Below are 12,951 nucleotides of genomic sequence, written 5' to 3'. Positions count from 1 at the left end.
TATATCAATTTATGTTCCTATAAGAAGGAATATATTTTCAAAGCTTATAATCATAAAATCATCATTTAAAACCATTAAATCATACAGAATTTTCCTTTATCTGTTCAACATTGTTATTGCCAAACTAAACTTTTTAAAAAATTGTTGAATATAGGCTCTTACTTGATACATGTTGATTGTCAATAAATTTGTCATATCGTTTTTTGTGCTGCACATCATGAATGTTTGACCTAAGATATATGATAATGTTTTTGTTTCAAAACTTGTTTCAGAAAATGCTACTGTTATAGAGAGCCAATGATTATATATTTGAGTCTTAAAAAGTACAGCAAACATTTTTCTATTTGAGAATTCAAATATCCAAAATATTATTTGTATATTACTAACCTACCAAAAAAAAAGAATTTCTTGCCTTTCTTCCAACATGTGTTGTACCCAAAATTTAATTTTTCATGCAAAATTTCTAAAACAGAAAAAGCATTGTTTGCAGTTTAGAGTGTTTTTTGACAGCTTTTACTTGGTTATTATTGATTTTTTCTTTTAAACTGCAAACAATTTTTGCACATAATAAACATTATTAACTATAAAATTTCTAATATAATGCATTATTTTTCTCTTAATGTCTTTTCAACTATACAAATCTCCGATGGGTACAAAGAGTAGGGATTTCAAATAAGCAATTCTATGAGAGTCTGTTTTAAATGTTTGGCATAATGTAACACTCAGGTAAATATTGAACAGTAAGCTTATGGACTTTTGATTTAACCCATGATCAAAGTTATTTTGTAAGCATAAAATGTGTGTATGTGTGTGTGTGTGTGTGTGTGTGTGTGTGTGTGTGTGTGTGATTACTCTCAACTTCTTAATGCTGCTCTCAAGTCCTTGCCACGTGGCCCCCTCCATCTCAGCAATGGAAAATGTCCTCATGTTGAAGCCCTCTTACACTTAAGATCTCTTACTTCCCTTCTTGTAACTAGCAGGAGAAAATCCTCTGCTTTTAAAACAGCTCATGAAAATTAGGTTAAACCAGCCCAGATTATCTTCTGAAGTCAACTGTGGCATATAACATAATCTAATCACAGGGATAATATGCCATCATACAGACTCACCATCCTGGGAATTAAAAAGGGGGTGTGGAGTCTTGGGGGGTATCACAGAATTCTGCCTACCACAGTGCAGAAATGATTTTACTAACACAGTCCTTACACGCAATAGAATCTCAACCTAATTGAGAGATGCCTGTCCACACATTCTTGATGGCACTGAACAAAGCACCTAAAACAGTGACCTAATCTGCCCCTAACTCAGCATCCCACATGGGCCTCAACATTCACCACTCAGCCCAGAAAGCAACAAAAGCTTAAAGGCAAGACCATTTGAAATCCATCATATAGGCATTCTAGCTTCCGGGTACTAATCTAATTTCTCTTTCTTAGATAACAGATGATAAACGGCAAAAGCTAACAGAAGCAATGGTTTTCTGAACATACACAAGTAACCCTAGGTTCACTGAAAGTACTGGGATAAAAGAAACCTGAGAAAATATAGGTACTCATGTCCTAATGACCTAAAGAGAAAAATAAAGTGGCACTGATTTATATTCATAGTCTGGGGGGAGGGGCACTAAGACATCCACAGCACATGTCTAACCACAGCTGCCACATAGAACTTTCACATATGTGGGATGGAGAAGCTGGCATGAGAGAACAACCAACTCTTTCTAAATACTTGAGTTAAAGGGTAGATTAGAAAAAATAATTAGAAGATTCTAATATTAAAAAAACAAATTTTCTTCAGAAAACATTGTATCATATGACTTATAGCTATAATTCCCATAAAATTACATTTCAGACCGATGTTTTTCTTTCTGACTTTAACCCAATTTTATATTGTTGGGCACCTTTCTGAAGTGGAGGTATGGTATACACTCTGCAGACTAATGTTGCTTAAAGCCAATAATATTAAAAATTCTCTCTGTATAAAATTATTGCTGATTTTTACCTAAACTTATGTTAAGTCCTATTATACCTTAAGTAAGTGTTTATCATTTTCACACTCAATCCTTATTGCACAACCAGGTTGCTAAAAGTGCTGCCTTTGGTAATTTAGAATATACAATAATATTTAGGCTTCTCTTGAAAAACAAAAGCATGCTACGCCATTTTCATCCATAAAGGTATTTAGTGGTGTGAGAATAAGAATTGCAAATTCATGGTTAAGCCTGATTAAAACAATTATTTTCATACACTGGAACTTAGAAACAAAATCAACTTTTGTAATATCTCAGACTCTCCAAATTTGGTTGTCATTTTTCTGCAGTGTGGTATGTGGGCTAAGCTTTCAACTGATTTATTGTACATCGGGTCCAATAGACAATATACTGATATCACTTGTCTAATTCTATCAAACTAAACATTGCTCTGCACAGAATCTGCACATAAGAATATTTTATTACAGTGACTAACTGAAATCTCTGTCAATATAATCAGAAGTGACACCTGGTATGTGTTGGTGGCATCAATTATAGTACTTTGCAAAAATCTGTTTTAGTAGTTTAGAGAAAAAAATTGTTAAATGACATGCGAGAAAATATTTCACCAATTTCCTAATTATTTAAATTGCAATCTTTGAAGCTAGATTTCAAACAGCATAATCGTCATATGTTTTATGCATGGCTATTGAATGGTACGAGATACACTGGAATAGCTAATCATAAAAGTTAAAGATATTTCATAGCAGAGTCAGTACACATTAAGATATATAAAATCACAAAATATTTTATGTTTCTGTTGTGAAAGCACCTCAATAAATTATCATAATTGTTTATGAGAAACAAAAAGATCTCTAAAGAGTGTCTATTGCTGACAGGTAAGTAATGGCTGAATTTTGTTAAACAAATCAGAAAAGATAAAAAGTAAAATAATATAAAAAATATTTAAAAAGCAAAAAAGGGAAGAGTTCATTTGCTTGTTGATGCTTTCTGTCTCTGGTATATTCCTCAAGAAAACCAGGAGTTGCCTCAAGATTAAAAAAAAAATGATATAAAAAAAATATGAACCCCAGGTCAACGCTAATATTTTTTAGAAAGTTAAGAGATATGATAACAGACAAAATTACATACTTGTGTCAGGAAAATAAAAGATAAATGTGAAATACCCATAAGACGATTATTCCTCTGCCTCTAGCTACCTTAAAATTTGATCAACAGAATTAGAATTTAACACTTAAATAATGTCAAATAATTTAAGTATAAATGTTTGAAAAACACAGTTTAAAATTTTGCAAGTCAATGGACTTAAGGTGTTAGGCATTCTTAAATGTTAACTATGAGTTATATTTATATTAGTATAACTATACTGAGAAATCTTAATTAGGCTAAATTTCTAGAGTAAAAAAGATAATGCAGTTCTTTTAGTACTAATTTTTCATTACAATATTTTAAAATTTATTTGTTTTTTTGTTTTGTTTTGTTTTGTTTTTTGCGGTATGCGGGCCTCTCACTGTTGTGGCCTCTCCCGTTACGGAGCACAGGCTCCGGACGCACAGACCCAGCGGCCATGGCTCACGGGCCCAGCCGCTCCGCAGCATGTGGGATCCTCCCAGACCGGGGCACGAACCCGTGTCCCCAGCATCGGCAGGCGTACTCCCAACCACTGCGCCACCAGGGAAGCCCTATTTGAAATTGTGAAATAGCATTTACTAAATGGCTCCTTAATCTAGTCAAAGTAATGCACAATAAATATTGTTTTTCAATTGCCTAACTTTAGAATATCTGTTCTACTGCAAATATAAGATAGCATAGGAATAACATTAACTTTTTAGCCATCCCAGTTCTCCAAGGAGGAGAGGCTAATTCATGTCAGAACTGTAAATTCTAGAATAAAAGTTGTTTTTAAAAATTTCATCCACATGTGTTTAGTTTCAAGAGGATTCTGACATGCAGAATGCTCCTAGCTGGAAAAAAGAAGTTTGCAGAAAGTTTTTGCCTGATGTAACTTACACCAATTATATTTTAGAAGCTGCACAGCATCCTGATTTTTGAATGTGTATTTGAAACGACAACAGCCTAGAAATGCACTTCCCAAAAGATCCATAGATTTTTAAATGACACTAAATTTTCTGTCAGCCAATACTGATGACCCATGGTTAACTGAGAGTGTACATAAATTTAAAGTTGTTCATAAAATGGTAAGAATTTAATATGAAATCAATAACCTACATTGCACCCTTGATTACAAACTTTCTGACTTTTTTGTTCATCTCTCTTCATAAAAGGGAAACTTTACTCACAATGCACTTCCATCTCAATCAGAGTGAAGAGAACAAATATCACCTTATAAATACACATTATTAATGAGGTCCCAAGAGTTTGGCAAGTATTGCACCACGATTCTGACACTTCCGATTCCCTATTTAAAGTGAGAGTCTGAAAATATTTGTCTATATTTTCTTAAATTATTTAAAAACTGAAATAAATATACATATATCATCCCTGCTTTACATTCTATGTAAAATTTTGATGAATTAGAATGTACAGTGAGTACCCCTAATTGACAAAAACTCATGAAAAGAAGGCCACTTTACAAAATAATAACATGAATGACTCTTACTACAGATTTGAAGAGGAAGAAATTGTGGTGTAAAACCAGACCCGTCTTCACCCCTAGAATTAAGTGGTTTTACAATGTAATAGTATTCAGTTCTGGACTTGCTTTTAAAAAGTATTATCGCAGGAAAGAATTACATCTTGTACCAGCAGTGACATTGGATATAACAATTAGGTCCCTACTGCAAACACATGGTGACAATACATCAGCATCTAATTGCGTATGAAGATCTCATCAGATCATGAATTAAGAGTTCTTTAAGCAGCAGACCTCAAGTCATTTTTCAGCAAACATTTGTTGTATGTTACCTTTGTGCCAGGCTCTTTTCTAAGCACTTGATTCACTAGTTCATATTAGTAAACAACACAAAGATTTCTGCCTTCATGTTACTTACACCAAGTAAGACAGAGTGGAAGACAAAAAGAAATGCTGCACACACACACACTTTCATATATCAATACATTCTATGGAAGGAAAGTGTCCAGAAAAATTACAAACTTACAAACAAGAAAGACTATATATATATATATATACACACACACACACAACACATCAATATTTTGCTTAAATAAGGGATTAGAATTAATATAAAATGAGAATAAATTACTGTATGTTAAAGTGCTTTTACACCCCAATCTTAGTGTTATGATTAAGTCATTATTTGGAAGAGAGTGTTCAGTGACGCAAGAGTACATGAGATTTTTCACTTTATGGATAAACAGAATTTTGAGAGGAGGATAAAAAGAAATTAGGTCATTTCTGGATGTGTAAAGGCAAAATTAACAGGTTAGAGTATATTCAAGGAATAGTGAGTAGGCTAATTTATTTATGGAATACGGTCCATATATACAATGGGAGCTCAGATTGGAAAGGTGTGCTAGATTAATGTTTTATTTAATTGAATTTGGGAAAAAATATAGAACTAAAATTCAATGGTGTAAATATAAAAGCTTATTTACTGAAAACTTATATAAGCCATCTATTTATTCACTAAACAAATATTTACTGAGTGCCTACCACATGTCAGGATCTGGGATAAGTATACAATGTAGGTGATGTAGATATCCTATCAGATTCATGGTACACATATAACTTAGACATTGTAACCCTTATTTTATAAAGAAAAAGGATAGCTAGTATACACACTGGACTTGATACAAGACAGCTCAGGACTGTATATGGATAAGCATGGACTTGGATACCAACAGGTAGACGTCACAGCCCTTGCCTGTAAACATCCTGTGTATCATCTTCAAGTGTGATCTCCTTACCAAAAACTGATAACACCCCTGTATATTTAGATTAAAAGGAGTATTTCTTCATCTTAATTTAAATTATCTTTCTCCCTTGATATCTATTCTATCATTTCTTGGGCCCCTCTGACTTGTGTATCATTTGCCTTTTTTCTGGCTGCAGATGCATTTTGCCAGCTGCACTGGGTAACAGTTGTTTTGTTTTGTTTTGTTTTTTTTCTGTCTTTTACTCAATGTCTGTTTGTTATGATAAAAGACATATTAATCTTATTTTGATAAAAAGAGGTCCTCTTTCCTGAGGCTTCCCCTTTTGAATTATTTAATATGCTCAACACTGCACTATCGATTTCAATCTGAACTGAATACAAAGCAGTTTTGTCATCCACTTTCTGTGGGAAGAGTACTGTTCACCTTCCAATATTCCTGCCTCAGTGCTGTCTTCCAACATGACCCTTCAAGGTGTTTCTCTGGCTGCTGAATCAGAATTTATAACATTTTGCTTGTGACTTCCTGCATCTGTTTTCTCTGTTCTGTTTCTGTGTTGGCTATATAGGCCTGGATATGGTAAGTAAAAAGATACTTTTATTCAGATCAATTTTCCTGAAGAATGTTTCCATATATTTACTCATCGTTTGTAGCTTACTCAAGCACAACTTATATAAAACATTGGCACTGATTTTAGGATCATAAGAAATTATTCGACATTGAGTAATAAAAACAAGTTGTTTATAAACAGCAGCAGGACATTATACATCCCTTCCTTTAAATAGTAAAATAGTTCCAGCTTTCAAAATTCAAGTAAAGTATACAGAAAACATAAGTAATCAAAGAAGTCATCATTATGTTTCAAGCTTTCTGTTTTACTAATTTAAAGAAGAGAAATCTAAAATTGAGAAAATGTACTTTATTTATATCCCCCCCATTTTTTTTCCCATAGGCTTAGACCAAAAATATCTTAGTCTTCAAGGAATTATAAGGAATTTGATATTTTTAAAATGTTAAATTGAGGAAGTAGTTCTATCCATTTTGAACAAGATTATACAATATTCATTCCACTTTAACTTCATTCTATTATACAATAAGATGATTCACCTATGATTTGAAATCTTACATAATGAAAATGCTGCTTCCAAAAACCAGCACTCTGCTAGACGTAAAACAAAGTCGAACAGGGAGGTAAGGCCTCTTTGAAACCTTCTCTCAATTGGCATTATCGAATTAAAGAATTTCCAGATGAAGGAAAAGAGCACAGCCTAAAACTCTAATAATATCATTCTTCATAACAGCAAGTAATTTTCCTTTTCAAATCACAAAAATACAATTAATCATGTTAGACACCAAGAAAGCAAATCTGAGGATATTTTTCATGATTCATCCTTGTGTGAAAAAAGGTAATGGTTGTGCATTACCCAGTTGATTAATTCAGGCCCTAATTTATAATGTATGTTGTGTGCATGCATGCAGAATTTCTTTGGGGGTTGATGGAATTCAGATAAAGGCCCTTAAATATAAGAACGCTATCCTTGTTCAAAAATCATTGGTGTCATTGACACAAACATGATGTAAATGTATGTTAAAAGCCAAAGGTAAATAATCTATTTCATTGACATTTATATTAGGTCAGTTTATATCACTTTAACCCGGTCCATTTGACATACTTTTCTGTCTGGTTGTAGGCACATGGTAACAACTGCATCAAGTTCAGTCATAGCATGGTACCTGAGCCCAGGGCCTAATAATTTTTGTTGTTAATGCACCATAAAGATATTAGATACCTAAATCTTAAGTACCATGAGATTTCCTAAATATAGAGAAAATAATTCAGCAAAGCAAAGTAAAATAGGAGTAAAAATTTAATATTCAGAAATTGTTTTTAAAACGTCAGAAATCCTAGTTAGCTGTGTTACCATCAATTCCTCTAAGACTTCTAACCAAACTGGATCGGTTGTTCCTTCTATGTGCTTGCAAAATACATGGATTTCTGCTATCATAACCTTGAATCACACAGCATCGTCTGCCTTTTCATTCAGGTAACCAAAAACCTTGACTGTCGTGCCATGTTTTTCTTTGCCACAGTTAAGGTCTTAACTTCAATGTTCCTTCTTTGAGATTTCTTCCCTGACTTCCTTGATTAGGATACATTGGCTGTTACTCATTCTAAGCGGAGCCTCATCATTTTTAAAGTACATATTGCAATTGAATATTAATTTCTTTGTTTATTGTCTATCATTCCATGCTCCACAAGATCAGGATTGCATTTATGTGCCTCACTGCTTTATTCTCATTACCTAGCATGGTGCCTGGACTAGTCAGTGCTCAAAACATGGTCTGTGTCTTTAGTCATTATGCACTCAATAAATGCTAATTGAATGTATCATTAATTTCAAACTTTTTTTGCATGAAACCCTTTATTTCAATAGAGTCATATGTAGGACTACAATTTATATTTACAAAAGCTAAATATATGTGTGTGTGTGTGTATACACACATACACATGTGTGTACTGTGTACATACGTAAAACAAATCAAAAGTCAGTAAGGAAAAGACAACTCAAAAGGTACCTGAAGAGACATTTCACTAAGAAGATTTTCAAATAGTCAGTAAGAACATAAGCATAAAATATATGTTACCAGGGAAAAGCACATAAAAACTACAATGAGGGAATGACTGGCTAAAATAAAACAGAATGGCCCAAAATAAAATGCTTTACCATGTTAAATATTTGTGAAAACATGGAGTCACAAGAATTTTCATACAATGGGGGTAAGAGTATAAAGTTATACAACAATTTTGGACAACTATTTAGAAGTTTATAATTAAACATGTATGTATTTTATGACCCAGTGATTCTACTTTTCTCTGTATATTCGAGAGAGTAAGTGCATATATTAATAAAAAGACTTCTAGGAGATTGTTCTTAGCAGCATTATTAACTATTTGACTATAAAATAGTCAAAAAGTGCAAAGTAGTTTAGTGCCTACTAACAGGCAAACTGATTAACAAAACTGCAGTATAATCACACAATGGAATACCACTCAGCAATTTTAAAAAAGCAAATTCCTACTACACACAAAAATGGATGGATCTCAAAAATATTATGTTGGGTTAAAGATTATAAACAAACAAAAAAATATATAAAAAATTATAATTATACTTACAAGAAGTTCAAAAACAGCCAAAACAACTCTATGTTTTAGAAACCCAAATAATGGTTTCCTCTGTGGTGGGAAGGGGTTTTATAGACTTGGATTGCACATGAGAGACATATGCGTATTGCTAATATTATACATCTTGGTCTGGCTGACAGTTAGCCTTAAGTACATGTACATAAAACAACACTTGATCCATAGAGTTAACATTAATGCACTCCTCCAAAAACAAAAAAATAATGAGGAAGAACCTATGAAGAGTAAGTGGATGGGATCTCCCCTGCTGGATATTAAGACTTATGTTAATGACTGAGTTACTGGTGTAAGAAAAGAAAAGAAATAAATTAGTGGAACACTAGAGAGAGGAGAGAAATAAACACATTCATGAATAAATACTTAACCTATGAAAGTGATGTTTTTTCAGATCACTGAGCAAAGTATGTAATTTTCAACTATGGTGCTGACACAATTGATTCTCTATAGAAAGAAAGAAGAGAAGGAAGGAAGCGAGGGAGGGAGGGAGGGGAGGGAAAGGGAAGGGAAAATGGATTCCTCCCTTAGATCTTACACAAAAATAAATATCAAGTAGATCATAAACTTAAAGTGAAAGAACAAAACTTTCAAGGTTTTAGAATAAAATATGAAAGACAATATTCTTCATATTTCAATCATTTATATAATGCTTACTTAATCAATTATTGCACATTAAGCACTTTCCAACTTTATACTGATGTACTCTTGCAATCTTAACAATCAAGTCTATGAACTAGACACTACTATTCATTTTACAAATGAGGAAATTGGGAATAGAGGATGCGTTAGCTCTCTAATGATGAATAATCACAAACCTTCAAGCTGAAAAAACACCAATTTCTTATCTCAAAGTTTTTATGGGTCAGGAACCCAGCACACTTCGGCTGGATTCTCTGCTCCAGGACTCACAAGGCTGAAATCAAGGTGGTGGTTGACTCTGTCCTCTTCTGGAGGCTCGTCTAGGGAAAGGTTCCCTCCCAGGGGGCCTTTCCTCAGGTTGTTGACAGAATTCATTCCCTGGGTGTGTACGACTGAGGTCCCCATTGTCTTGCTAGCAGGTGACCAGGAACTGTCTTCAGATCCTTGGTCCACGATCTTCTCCCTAGGCCCTCTCACACTTCATTCTGCCTTCTATCTACATAAGGAACCCTCCCCAGAGGCATGAGCCCTCTCATACTTCATTCCCTCTAACCTGGGAACGACCCTGTCCCTTTTAAGGATGGGCATGGTTAGGTTAGCCCCATCCAAGTAATCTCCCTTTTGATTAACCAAAAGACAATTGATTACAGGCATGATAGCCCATCATATCCAAAGGTTGTGCAAACCTTCAGGAGAAGGGGAGTATACAGAGTGTGCATACCAACAGGGAAGAAATCTGGGGGCCCACTGAGAATTCTGCTCACCATACAGGATTTAAATAACTTGCCTGAGATTACTCGGCTAGTACAGGAGAGACTGAGAATCAAACCCTGTTTGCTTGGCTTTGGGCCATGTTCTCAATCACTGCATTATTATCTGCATAGTAAAAGATTTTTTATGCAAAACACAAAACATGCAAACTATAATGGAATATAGTAATACATTCTACTATTTTAAAAAATTTAAAAGTCTGTGCCACAAAAAAAATTTGAGAGTCAGAAGACAAGCTACAAACTAGAAAATATATCTGCGACCAACATAAATGGGAGGATTCAAGATAGACAAAAACAGAGAGAGAGTCAGGAGAGGAGTAAACACGTATTCCTGTGTGTGTATAACTACATGACAAATCCATGAGAAAAATCAACATTAGAAAAATCACAAAAGCATGACCTAGCAATTCACAAAAGATAAATCAAAAATGGTAAAAAAAAAAAGTAAATAAACATATAAAAAGATGCTTAATTTCATTTGTAATCAGAAATTGCAAAATCAAATCCCAGTAAGAGATAATTATACACTTAACAGGTCAGGAAAATAAAAAAGCCCTAGATTGCTAAAGTTTGTGGAACAATGGGAACATTCATTCACTGATGGCAGGGCTGTGAAGGAAAAGATTCTAATGATTTCCCAGCATGTATGACATCTGCTTTAGATAGACACTAGATTCTATCAAGCTAAGGGCATTCCCTTCAATCTCTCTTGTTTTTGTTGAATTTTATAGATGAATTTTTGCTATCTGTAAGATGCTTATATATTTGTTATATGCCATAAATTTTGCTAATTTAATCTATTAACTTTTTGAGTTAATCCATTAACTATTTAATCTGTATAACTTTGGTAAATGATCTAATGTTTTGCCATCCTTGTATCTACTTAGTCCTAATGTATTTTTACTAAACTGATTATTCTACTAAAACACCTTTAAGATTTTTGCATGATTTTCTCTAAGTAAAACTGGCCTACAGTTGTCTGTTCCAGCATGACCTTTGTGTTTGTATCAAAGTCATCTTACTCTTGCAAAATGATTTAGTGTTTTCTTATTTTGAATAAGATTTAAAGTCCCTGCTTCTTAAAATTTCTGTTGAATTTTAACCAGGTCTGAAAAGTGTTTTGGATTAGTCCTTTGCCAAGGTCTAAGGGACAGACATGAAGTCAATTTTTTAAAGACATTTAACATATAATTTGAATTTTTTCTGTATTTCCTATATCTACTGGTTTATTTGAGTGTTCTTCTCATTGTCAAATAATCAATGTATAATTTTTCCCCTAATATATCACCTTATCTTCCTATTCACATTAATTTTGAAATACTCGGCCTTGATAGTCACCCATAAATTTGTAAATCTTCTCCAACTCTAAAATTGTGTAACCACTTTAATATGTACCTTTGTGGTTTATTAGCTGCTTCTCTATAATTTTCTTGATTATACTTATCAAACTTCATCTATTTTTCTGGGTTTTAAAAGAACCAGCCTTTGTTTTATTTATTAACTTTACCATGTACTTGCCTTATAATTAGGTATTGCTTTTATCTTTAGTATATTTCCCCTCTACTGTTTTTTATTTCTTTGGATAATTCTTGTTTATTTTCTTTATATGTTACTTCAAAATTGAAATGTTTTTGTTGCTAATACATTCTTTTAACCATGAGTACTAATTTGGTCTCATATCCAAAGTTTTGATATTATTTCTCTCATTGTCGTTCATTTCTCAATAGTTTATAACTTTCATGTTTTTCTTCTTACATCTAATATTTATAGTTTTAAAATTTTCTATTATCAATAACAGGTTACAGTAATTGACTTTCTTTGTTGATTTTTAAATTTATTGTGCTCTGGTCAGTGACTATGTCCTGAATGATAACTTTTGGAATTTGCTAATATTTCCTGGTTAGCTTACTATGTGGCCATATATGTATACTTTATGTTTATATGAAAATATTTATTTCTAACAAAATTTTGTATTGTTTGATTCAATTTCCATATATCCTTACTTTAACTGTTGATTTACTCATTCTTTTATTAAGAATGCAGTTTATATTCTAGTGAAGTGATGTTGACAAGTAAATAAATGAATGTATGAATTGTGAGATTATTATAAGTATGATGGGGAAAAAATAAAGCAAGTAAGGTGGAAGGAAAATATGGAGGCAGTGGGCTTGGTGTGTCCAATCTGCCACAGAGCCATACAGTAATTAGATGCATGAAATGAGAAATGACCCTGGATTCTGATTGCTGTGTGGCAATTTATATAACTGGCAACATGAGATGAATAGATTAGGCCTGATGATTTTTTAAAAAAATTATATGTTTCTGGTAAGGAAGATTTAATATTTAATATTATTACATCTACTTCTTAGATTACTTATTAATAATTAAATATTGTTTTCCTTATAATTTTTGGACTTGATAATAGTATTCTCATATTAATGTTAATACATTTGCTGCTCTTGGCTAGCATTTGCTTACTATATCGTTTTCAATTA

The sequence above is a fragment of the Mesoplodon mirus genome (assembly GCF_964341445.2).
Source record: "Mesoplodon mirus genome assembly, chromosome: 3".
NCBI classification, from domain to species: Eukaryota; Metazoa; Chordata; class Mammalia; order Artiodactyla; family Ziphiidae; genus Mesoplodon; species Mesoplodon mirus.
Note: the sequence above shows the minus strand (reverse complement) of the source record.